Source organism: Macaca thibetana, chromosome 5 (genome assembly GCF_024542745.1).
Source record: "Macaca thibetana thibetana isolate TM-01 chromosome 5, ASM2454274v1, whole genome shotgun sequence".
Classification (NCBI taxonomy): domain Eukaryota; kingdom Metazoa; phylum Chordata; class Mammalia; order Primates; family Cercopithecidae; genus Macaca; species Macaca thibetana.
In genome coordinates this window covers 153,846,407-153,859,360 of record NC_065582.1, presented here as the reverse complement: position 1 = coordinate 153,859,360, position 12,954 = coordinate 153,846,407, and positions in this window count along the sequence as shown.

Here is a 12,954-nt window from a genome sequence, read left to right as displayed (position 1 = left end):
GTAATGTTAAGTGGCCTGTCATAGATGTTACTGATAAATATAGTCTAGAATATAGGATAGAACTATAGTCTTGTTCCTCATCTTATTTTCATGGTTGAAGGACATATATAGCCAAATAACACAGAAACATCATTATTATTATCTTAATAATACTCAACTTATTTTGTGTTGAGGCAACTTATTAGAAACACAGTAAAATTATATAAAACAACAAATTCTAAAAAAAGATGCAAAAATATATACCTATGAAGGTTAACTGATATATGTGAGTTCTGAAAATTTTAGCAGTCAAGAAATAAAAATATGATGAGTTACATGCTTCTTCATCCTCTCTATAACAATCCCAAGGATGTCCTTAAATTAATTGCCATGTACAGCTTCACAGGTAATATTCCTACACAATATGCTTAAGAGAAAGTGTAAGGAAAATAAAGCATGAGTTTTAATGAAGCTGTTTCTTGTAGCTTTTCTTGATTGAGCCTGCAACAACACAGGAAATGAAAGTGATTCTTTAAGGTCAAGTTCACAAACATACTGCTCCAAATAAATGGATTTCTCACCGTCAGCTGGAGTCATTGATGAGTGTCTAGCTTTCCTAGATTTACTGTACAGGCTTCAAATGATCCTCAATTAATATCATTCATTTTTTCCAGGTTCTAAATAACAGCTGAAAACAAAGTTTGAGTTGATAACATACACTTTGTTTTTTAAGGGCTATCAGTGCTGTCACTATCTGCTTAGGACATGAGACCCTTTACCGTAGATAATTTAATAAGGTGAGGGAGGAGGAGCCTTTACCTGAACTCCTTTTTAGACATTTAATATTTTTGAATTAAGCATTTGATTTTAGGGGCCATAGACAACCCGCACAGATTTAACTGTGTTGATCACAGGATTGTTAAGATACCATTGAAAGGTGATTTTTGTATGTTGGGGGAGGGTCAGATTAAGAACATTACATTTGGAGGATGTACATATTACATCCATTTCACCATCTAAAGGAGGAGTATATCAGTAGATATCTGTAAGTGAGAATTGTTTCTTAACTATCCATGTGTTAATTAATTAGGACTATAAAGATAACTAACTTAACAGAAGAATCAGTCAAACTGGTTGAAATTCATTACCTTTTGGGGGAGGGAATTAGGATAGAAATAGGTAAGTCAGAAGACTTTTTTGTGTGCTTGTTTTATTGTGACTTTGCTTTGTATATTCATTAGGATATGCAGTGTTATTTGACATTATATAATATGAAGACATTATTTTAACGCTAAATAATATTACTTTAGGCAGTGATTAGCACAGTCTCTAATAAATAATAGGCAGTTAATAAATGTTGGTTCTTTGTTGTGAGAGCTCCAACTTCAATGTCCAAAAAGCTATACGGTTTTTAGAAGCAAAACCTGTGGTCTAGTATGCATATACCTGATTTATTTTTTCCTCCTGGTTGTAATTTCTAGGAATGGGTAAAATAGAATGAAGACTCAAGAACCCACATGTTAGTGATCAAAGAGTCAGCTATGATTTTTTACAGATGGGGTAAAGGACTGAAGTAACCTTCCTTCCTTCCTTCCTTCCTTCCTTCCTTCCTTCCTTCCTTCCTTCCTTCCTTCCTTCCTTCCTTCTTTCCTTCCTTCCTTCCTTCCTTCCTCCTTCCTTCCCTCCCTCCTTCCTTCCTCCTTCCCTCCCTCCCTCCTTCCTTCCTTCTTTCCTTCCTTTCTCTTTTTTGACATGGAGTCTGGCTCTGTCACCCAGGCTACAGTGTAGTGGCACGATCTTGGCTAGCTGCAGCCTCTGCCTCCTGGGTTCAAGTGATTTTCCTCCCTCAGACTCCAGAGTATCTGGGACTACAGGCATGCACCACCACTCTTGGCTAAGTTTTGTATTTTTAGTAGAGAAGGGGTTTCACTATCTTGGCCAGGCTGGTCTTGAACCCCTGACCTCAAGTTATCCACCCACTTCAGACTCCCAAAATGTTGGGCTTATAGGCGTGAGCCACTGTGCCCAGCCTGAAATAATACTTTGTAAAGTTTAGAATTGGGTAGATTTTTCAGGAAAGGTTGCTGGCGAGCTTTTCCAACAAGCATTTTGGGAAGGTATTCTGTGGTGAAGCAAGAGGTATAGGATGTAAACAGAGAGAATGACTGCCAGAGGCCTCCGAGGCAGGGTCAATATGATGTGTGTGGTCAACAGTAAGCAGATTTTTATGATTTAAATGTGGGAAATATGTTCAACAAGTAGCATAAAATTATATCTTTAAACATGAAAGAAACAGGATTTGATAGGTATGTTTACTTTGTACTTGCTGACGAATTTAATAAGCCTCTGTATGTCTCTGAGGAAGAAGTTAAATTAGAATTTGAAGACTGATCATAATAGAAATATGCAAGACAGTTTGAAAGGAAGAGAGAGGCATGATAACTTCTTTTGCTCTAAACTTTTTTCCTGTTACACAAACTAACTATATCTCTTAGTTATGTGTTACCTCTTTTTCTACTTCATTTACTAAATAAAACACCTCATCTCTGTATAAGAGAAAATTATCCACTACATTATTTCATATGAAATTCCGTGCACATATTTATCTAAATACGAATTGTTTAACACTGATTTGAATTTGCTAGGGAGGTTAAGGGTAGTGATGATCACTAAGTTCTGGAGAATACAAGTTTAATTTTTACTTCATATGTCTCAAACCTTAAGATGGCTAATTAGGCCAGGGTGTGATGGCTCATGTCTGTAACCCCAGCACTTTGGGAGGCTGGGATGGGAGGATTACTTGAGGTCAGGAGTTTGTGATTAGCCTGGGCAACATAGGGGAGACCCCCCATCGCGATCCTGAGAGAACATGAATTAGCTGCTCCAGAGCAATATTATATAAATATACATGTCCATTTATTTATATCCCATGATTCTAGAAAGGAGTCATCAGTTTATAAAAATTCATAGAATAAAATGATAAAATGTAAGTAGATAACAATTGCCACCAAATATGCAGGTCAGGACAGAGGAAATACTTAAAAGACAGAGAGACATTCAGACCAATCTCCTACTAAGTTATTAAAGTTGAGCTTTATATATGGTTTGAGTTTCCAGGAGCACAAAACTGAATGGAAATTATAGTCAGTAATGATTTGCAATATTTTAAGTTAGCATACATTCTGATTTCTTTTAAGAAAATAGTTTTTGTTTTGTTTTTTTTTCCTGGAGCTTAAGTCTGAAAACTTTTCTCGTAATGGTGTTCATACAGAAAACAAAACATAAAGAAAATAACAAGAATAAAAATAATTAGGCCGGGCATAGTGGCTCATGCCTGTAATCCCAGCACTTTGGGAGGCCGAGGCAGGCAGATCACGAGGTCAGGAGATGGAGACCATCCTGGCTAACGCGGTGAAATCCCGTCTTTACTAAAAATATAAAAAATTATCCAGGCGTGGTGGCAGGCGCCTGTAGTCCCAGCTACTCGGGAGGCTGAGTCAGGAGAATTGCATGAACCTGGAAGGCGGAGGCTGCAGTGAGCCAAGATCACACCACTGCACTCCAGCCTGGGTGAGAGCGAGACTCCATCTCAAAAAACAACAAAAAAGAATAAAAATAATTAAAACTGATTGGTTTTTACTATGTACAAAACAGCATGCTAAGCACATAACATACATTATATCACCTATTAAATTATGTATTTATATATATTATAAATGAATACTAAAATAACAAATTTTTCAGTAGTTTACCCTTTGTCAGGCAGTTAAAAGTAGCAGAGAAGTGATTTAATTTTGTCTCATAATAATCAACATGCTCAATTGAATCCCTATAAATAGTAAAGTATTGCATTTTATAGCACATCTAGGATTTTCCACTGGAACTGGAATATGGAATGTAAAACAAAACTCATGATGCATAATCTAAGAATGACTGAAATAAGACTTCTGACTAGTAGTTTTAAAGTTAAAAAGCACTTCATTAATTAAGCAATTTATAATGCCCAGTAAATATACAATGAAATTCAATTGCTTTTATTTTTTACTTTTTTTTTTAAGAAATGCTGCCTCAGTCTGTGTCCCAGCCTAGAGTGCAGTGACATGATTATAGCTTCCTGCAGCCTCGAACTCTTGAGCTCAATCAGTCATCCTGCTTCAGTCTCTGGAGTAGCTAGAACTACAGACCCAAGCCATCTCACCCAGATAATTTTTTTTTTTTTTTTTTTTTTTTTTTTTTTTTTGAGATGGGGTCTCACTGTGCCGAGCCGGCGGGGGTGCAGTGGTGCTGTCTCAGCTCACTGCAGCCTCTGCCTCCTGGGCTCAAGCAATCCTCCCACTTCAGCCTCCTGAATACTTTTACCCAGCTAATTTATTTTTATTTTTTTATTTTTATTTTTATTTTTTTAGAAATCGAAGTCTTGCTATGTTGCTATGTTGCTCATGTTGGTTTCAAACACCTGGCTTCAAGCAATCAGCTCACCTCAGCCTCTACTCCATACATTTTTTTTTTTTTAGTAGCATGAATGAGTGCCTTATTCTGAGTTTTAACATATTTGATTGTAATTGTTTTCTTAATGATCCGTTTTCTATTCTTTGGAAATTCCTTAAAGTCTGAGATTCTCTTGCTCTTCTTCAGAAGATCACATCCACCTGATAAGTCTACATTACTTATACAAAGTGGTAAATAAGTGAATACATGAATTTTAAAATATCTTTATTAGACCTTATACTGGTAGGATATGTATTCTAAGTAATGTTCTTCATTATAAATAATAACCTCAAAACTTACATTTGAATGTCTGAAGTAGAAAAGTCATCACAAAAAGAAGTCACAGATAAGTTTGTATTATCATGCACCTTCCAATATTGTAAGGGCAGGAACACATATGAAAAATGAAGACAGAGGCGTAGATGATCAAGTCAAATATTAACATTCTAAAATGTCTTTAACAACAAAAATGTTTATGTAAAATTTGAAGCAGCATAACATTATTTAGATCATAAATTTAGCAAAGAAAAAACATGTAGAATTGTGTTTTAATTAAGCAAGTAAACGGTTAGCTCTCTGAAAATTAGATGATATGACCTTCTTTAAAAAGTATGGCACTGCCTTCTCAATGTTTCCATTTCTTTTTCAAATACCTGCTAATTAATCAAATGAATGACCAAATTACCCAATCTCTTGAAATAAACCCAGAACAGATGCATCACACCCTGAAGTGCAAAAGAAAGTCAAGGATAAGTCATTACAGATATCAAGTAAAGATTTTAAAGTAATTGAAAAAAATACAAATAATTATGTCTCAAGTTTAAATTTTAGTCTTACTTGTCTAGATCATGTGGAGTAAAATATAAAGTATACATATTAAGCAAGATGGGCTGGTTTTAGATGAGCCTTAATTAAATGCATGCTTTGTTTTGTAGAGTCTTTCATATTCTTTACTGGGCTTGAGATGCTTAAACTTTTTGTATCATATAACTGACTGTCGGTCTACTGGAAGTTTAGAGCACTATATTAAGAGTGACATCAGGTATAACTCCCAATGCCATCCCTCCCCACTCCTCCCTCCCCACAATAGGCCCCAGTGTGTGATGTTCCCCTTTCCGTGTACAAGTGATCTCATTGTTCAATTCCCACCTATGAGTGAGAACATGCGGTATTTGGTTTTCTGTTCTTGCGATAGTTTGCTTAGAATGATGGTTTCCATCTGCATCCACGTCCCTACAAAGGACACAAACTCATCCTTTTTTATGGCTGCATAATATTCCATGGTGTATATGTGCCACATTTTCTTAATCCAGTCTGTCACTGATGGACATTTGGGTTGATTCCAAGTCTTTGCTGTTGTGAATAGTGCTGCAATAAACATATGTGTGCATGTGTCTTTATAGCAGCATAATTTATAATCCTTTGGGTATATCCCCAGTAATGGGATGGCTGGGTCATATGGTATTTCTAGTTTTAGATCCTTGAGGAATCACCATACTGTTTTCCACAATGGCTGAACTTGTTTATGGGTGCAGCACACCAACATGGCACATGTATACATATGTAACAAACCTGCATATTGTGCACATGTACCCTAGAACTTAAAGGATGATTAAAAAAAAAAAAAAAAAAGAGTGACATCTAATTACTATTTTAACTATCCTACTATATCACTAAAGTGTTAACAGATGTGTGAATATACAGAATCATGGGCTTAATTTCTATAGGCTCAGCTAATAATGCTTCATTTACAGATTCTAAGGAATCATTTTAAACCCTCATGAGGCAAGATGGAAATAAAATATAAGTATCAAAACATAACAATAATAATATATATGCACAATACTCACATGCACTGTTGTTGGTAGAATTTAGTAGCTTTATTTCTTTCTAAATTTAATCTCTTCCTTTTTTCCTTTTTCAGAGGTTCAGTTGCCTCTAGAACATTATTCTTAAACGTCCACCTAGAAGTTGTCTCTTCTAATCGTATGTCCATTCTGGCATTTTGGGGAACACTTCTTGGTAATACAGAGCACTGATTAGGTCTTAACTTCAGGGCCAAACATTTGAGGTTGAACCCTGAGTCTTCTTGCTAGTTATTGACAGGGTTATTTTCTTCTCTGTATTTCAGTTTTCTTATCTGTAAAATAAAGAATAAGAACACTAAGAGCATGATGTTTTTTATAAAGATTAAAATAATATATGAAAAACATTCAAGCTCATTTATTTTAAAAAAATCCCTAAATTTTGTTATTTTTAAAAGATATTAATGGATTCTTTATGGTTCTGGCTACTACTTGGAACACAAGTCTTAATTCCTGAAACAGGTCACTTTCCCTCTGCATAAGCACTAACAAAAACATAAGATGTGAACCATGTTCTCCTATTAATTTATCATTCTGTTTTTAAGTCTTCTTAAGACATGACTATCCAGCTAAAATGCTTTATGGAAGAAACCGAGGAATGTACAAGGGATCATATGAAGAAAATGGAGAGAACGTTGCCAAATAAATATTTCCAAGCTTCTAATAGCATCAACAACAAAAACAACACACAAAAATAAGCAAAACAAGTAAATCCTTCAAAACGAGATCCATTCATAGGTATATCCTAGTTTTTAAACTCACTCTGCCATCTCAGGTCCCTTATGTTCTCTTTATAGAGATGTCTTTTCGAATCTTTCAGCCACATTTTGGAATATTCTACCCCTTTCTCAAATGCCTGCTCCCCACTCATTAGGCCCAAACATTTCATACCTCTGAGTCATTCAGTAAAATGTAGAACTCTGAATGTTAGCAGAAATATAATTGTTACCATTGAATTGTGGGTTCCAATTTGTGAAGAATTCTGTAGGTCAGAAATGAGAGCATGGGGCAAAGTTTGAAGGGGTAGAATGGCATTGCAAATTACAAAGATTTTACTGATATTATCACTAATATGAATTGCAAGCACATTCTTTTCTAAAGTATTGTGGACATATCATCAAATGCCTACCAGAAAAACTCAGACAACGTATATATATATCACATAGTTCAGATATATAAATAATAATAATAATAAAATATTTTATATATATATATGTGGTATTGTACATTAAACATTTTAGATCCCAAACTTGTAGATTTAGTATGGTGTACAAAATATTTTTTAGTAAATAAAAATCAAGGATTTGCTCATAAAAAGCTTGATTTCAGTTTCCTTTAAACAATGATAAGGATTGGCCAAAATAAATACAGAGTCATCTCCTGTACATAGGATGTGAACAAAAATAAAATATTTTCTTACAAACCTCATCTTTCTTTACCTCCTTCATGAGAGAGAGCAAATCCGTGATTAAGAGCAGAGATTTATTTCTCTCCTTCTCTCCTTTCAATAAATTCTGGAATAAGAATGTAGTCATACTTCTTAATTGTTCTTCCTTTAATTAAAAAACTAAAATGAAAATTTGAACTGCCAATTGTAGTAAAGAGTTGTTAAATTTTTGTCAAAAGCTTTTGTTGTCTTCAGTCTTCTTATTAACACATGTAAATAGGTTGGTCTGCTATAGTATAATAAAATAATAATTATTTTAGTACAATGCCAAAATAATCATTTAATATAGTACATTTTTATAAAAGACCCTCACTGTCCTGTAACTTGCTTGAGGTCAATTTTTTTTTTTCTAAATAAGGCTTTAAAAATAAGTTAAAATTAGTACATTCTCATTACATTCCATCTCCTGGAAGAGATAACAATCCATGTCTCATTTAATTTAATCCTCATAGCAATCCTTTAAAACAAACGTAACAAATCAAGGTTCGGAGAAGTCGATCAATATCTATCAGATCTTATGGTTATCAAGCTGTTGTGTTTCAAGCTTGAAAGTGATTGTGTTGACATTACTGACATGGTATAATTTTTAAATTTTACAGATTCAATGCTATTTTTATCAAACTACCAATGACGTTTTTTCACAGAATGAGAAAAAAAACTATTTTAAAATTAATAGGGAACCAAAAAAAGAGCTCAAATAGCCACAGCAAGCATAAACAAAAAGAACAAAGCAAAAGTCATCACATTACCTGACTTCAAACTGCAGTACAAAGCAACAGCAACTAAAATGGCATGATACTGGTACAAAAACAGACCCATAGACCAATGGAACAGAATACAAAACCCAGAAATACAGTTGCACACCTATGGCCATCTGATCTTCAACAAAGTCAACAAAAACAAGCAATAAGAAAAAACTTTCTATTATTCAATAAATGGTGCTGGAATAACTGGCTGGCAATACGCAGGCAATTGAAACTAGACTCCTTCCATATACAAAAATTAACTCAAGACGGATGGAAGATTTAAATATAAGACATTGAAGGATAAGAATCCTAGAAGAAAACTCAGGAAATACGATTGTGGACACTGGCCTCAGAAAATAATTTATGATTAAGTTTTCCAAAGCAGTTTCAACAAAATGAAAATTGATGAGGATACTAATTAAACTAAAGAGCTCTGCACAGCAAAATAAACTTAACAGAGTAAAAAGACAACCTACATAATATGAGAGAATATTCACAAACTGTGCATCTGACAAAGATGTAATATGCAGAGTCTATAAGGAACTTAACAAATCTATAAAGAACTTAAACAAACTAATAAGCAAAAAACAACCCCATTACAAAATGGGCAAAAACATGAACACACATCGCAAAATAAGGTATACAAGCAGCCAAGAAACATGAAAAAATGCTCAGCACCACTAATCATTAGAGAAATGCAAAGCAAAACCACAATGAAGCTGGGTGCAGCATCTCATGCCTATAATCCTAGCACTTTGGGATGCTAATGTGGTAAGATTGCTTGAGCCCAGGGGTTCAAGACCAATGTGAGCAACACAATGGGACTCCATCTCTACAAAAAAAAAAAAAAAAAAAAAAAAAAAAAAAAAAAAAACAGCAACAAAACCAAAACGAAATATCATTTCACACCTGCCAGAATGGATATTACTAAAAACAAACAATAACAGATACTGGCAAAGTTATGAAAAAAAGAGAATACTTATATATTGCTGGTGAAAATGTACATTAGCCTAGCCACTGTGGAAAACAGTTTGGAAATTTCTCAAAGAAGTTACAACAGAACTACCATTTGACCCAGCAATTCCATTATTGGGTATATACTAAAAAGAATATAAATCATTCCACCATAATGACACAGGAACTCCTATATTCATCACAGCACTGTTCACAATAGCAAATATGGAATCAACCTAGATGTCCATCAACTGTGAACTAGATAAAGAAAATATGGTACATATACACCATGGAATACTATGCAGCCATATAATTGAATAAAATCATTTCCTCTGCAACAACATGCAGCTGTAGGCTGTTATCCTAAGCGAATGAATGCAGGAATGGAAAACAAAATACCACACATTCTCACTTCTAAGTTGGAGCTAAACATTGAGGACACAAAGAAGGGAACTGTGATGGTTAATATTGAGTGTCAACCTGATTGGGTTGAAGGATGTAACACTGTTCCTGGGTGTGTCTGTGAGGGTGTTGGCAAAGGAAATGAACATTTGAGTCAGTGGACTGGGAGAAGCAGACCCACTCTCAATCTGGTTGGGCCATCTAATCAGCTGTCAGCACAGCTAGGATAAAAGCAGGCAGAGGAACATGGAAGAACTAGACGGATTGTCTTCTGGCCTTCAACTTTCTCCCATGCTGGATGCTTCCTGACCCTATACATCGGACTCCAAGTTCTTCAGCTTTTGGACTCTTGGATCTACATCAGTGGTTTGCCAGGGGTTCTCAGGCCTTCGGCCTCAGACTGAAGGCTGCTCTGTCAGCTTCCCTACATTTGAGGTTCTGGGACTGGGACTGGCTTCCTTGCCCACCGGTTTGCAGTTGGGATTGTGGGACTTCCCCTTGTGATTGTGTGAGTCAATACTCCTTAATAAACTCCCTTTTACATATACATCTATCTTGTTAGTTCTGTCCCTCCAGAGAACCCTGACTAATACAGGAACAATAGACACTGCAGACTATCTGAAGGTATAAGTTAGGAGGAGAGTGGAGGTGGGAGGAGAGTGAGAATAGAAAAACTACCTATTGTATACAATGATTATTATCTGAGTGATAAAATTCTCTGCAAACAAACCCCCAAAGATATGCAATTTACTCATGTAACAAACCTGCACATGTACCCCCTGAACCTAAGAGTTGGAAATTTAAAAACATCTTGAATAAAGAGATACTTTATTAATGATATTCACTATTATATCTTATGTAGATTAAAATTCTATATTAAGAGTCACATACTTGAGGCCTGGAGCGGTGGCTCATGCCTGTAATCCGAGCACTTTGGGAGGTCAAGGTGAGTGGATCATCTGAGGTCAGGAGTTTGAGACGAACCTGGCCAACATGGAGAAACCCTGTATCTACTCAAAGTACAAAAATTAGCCAGGCGTGGTGGCAGAAGCCTGTAATCCCAGCTGCTTGGAAGGCTGAAGCAGGAGAATCGCTTGAACCCAGGAGGCGGAGGTTGCAGTGAGCCCAGATCATGCAACTGCACTCCAGCCTGTGTGACAAGAGCAAGACTCCATCTCAAAATATAATAATAATAATAAATAAATGTCACATACTTGAATCTTGATACATTTGTTTTTTTATGACTAAACAACAATCACTCACACCCAAACTTGTGGTTGGTAAACTACTTAAGAACAAAACAATGATATCTTCATGGAAACATGAGTAAGTTACTATACTAGTAGATGGAGCAGTATATGGTACACATAATGCAATTTCAGGAACTATAATGGAGATAAGTCCATGAAGTTTATTTTCTTTGGTTAACCACCTCATTAGATGCCATCTTTCTTACTCCATGCAATTGTGATTTAGTAAATGAGAATGTCTTCTGGTTTCACTGTAGGCTCCTAAACTTTAGTAGGGCAAGATGAACGAGCATGCAGCCCACAGAAAGAATACAGAGCAGTGCTTTAGAATTGCCTTACCTTAGCATTAGAGGGGAACTTAAATTATGCTGAGTGTTCAGAAAAGAAGACAAGGAATAAGTAACACAGTCTTTTGGCAGTCTAAAGACTATTCAAAATGTTCTAAAAGGATTATTGCCTTTTCTAAGTGATCTAAAAGAATTAAAGACCAGTCTGGCCAACATGGTGAAACCCCATCTCTACTAAAAATTAAAAAAAAAAAAAATAGCCAGGCATGGTGGCACACACCTGTAATCCCACTACTTGGGAGGCTGAGGCAGGAGAATTGCTGGAGGCTGAGGTTGCAGTGAGCCGAGATTGTGCCATTGCACTCCAGCCTGAGGAACACAGCAAGACTCCACCAAAAAAAAAAAAAAAAAAAAAAAAAAAAAAAAAAAGAAGAAGAATTAAGAGCCAAGAGTATTAGATAAGAATTTAAACCCAGAATGTTGTCAGCAAGATTTTTACACTTGGAACCAAGTGGACTTTGTGGTAGAAAACTAGTCTTGTAACAGTGCAGTTAAAATAAGATTCAATTATTTGAGAGAATCTGGCCATTTCTTTCCTTGGAGATGATGAAATGTCAGCCATTGTGCCAATTTCTCAGAATACCAAAACAAACCGATGAAGAAATAAGTGAAATAGGGTATCTACTGAAATGCTTATAGGGGAAAAAGTCTTCTATATAGAAAAAATTTCATTGTCTTTTGGGATTCTAATCCAATTATCACTTGACAGAATCAATGGTTTGGCTAGCTTTTATGGATTACTTCTCTAATGTTACCATCAAATAGGGAATCATATTTTTAAGCAATTACTCTTCTTCCTGGTCAAACGGTGTCTTTTCTCTTCAGATTATGATATTATTTTTGCTGTATTGCTTAAAAATTAAAGTGTGTTAGATTTGGTGGAACAAAAAATGTTGAGAAAAGAAAACTGTGCATTTAATACAATTTAGATGTGTTCAAATTTCCAAAATCAATTACAGCTTTCTAAAGTTCACAAGCACCAGAGTCTGCGTGGATATCTGATGACAAAAACTGATTTAATTTGGAGAGGATAGAAGACTTTTTACCACATTGAAATGCAATGATCTCATTACTGTGTATAGTTTACTATAAAATCAAGTAGTGTGTCAAGGCAATTTCATCAAAATAAAATTACAAGGTAAGAAACTCTTACTGTGTGTCAAAATGGACAATTGATATTTTCCATCCATGTTGATTATTCAGAATTTTTAATACAGCCAACCCCCTATTTACCAACATTTGACTTAAAAACAAATCCTTTATCTGATTATCTCTGTCATTCACAGAGTTAGTCATTATTACAAATAGTAATTTCTATTAAAAACTTTTAGGTACATCTGATTAGAACTTGCTGCTTCTGGAGGTTTTTTGTTCTCTACTAAAGTAACTAATCCATTTTAGATATACATGGGCATATTTAATTATCTACATAGTTATCCATTACTGAAATGGGCCCAATTGCCCCATGGAACTGAT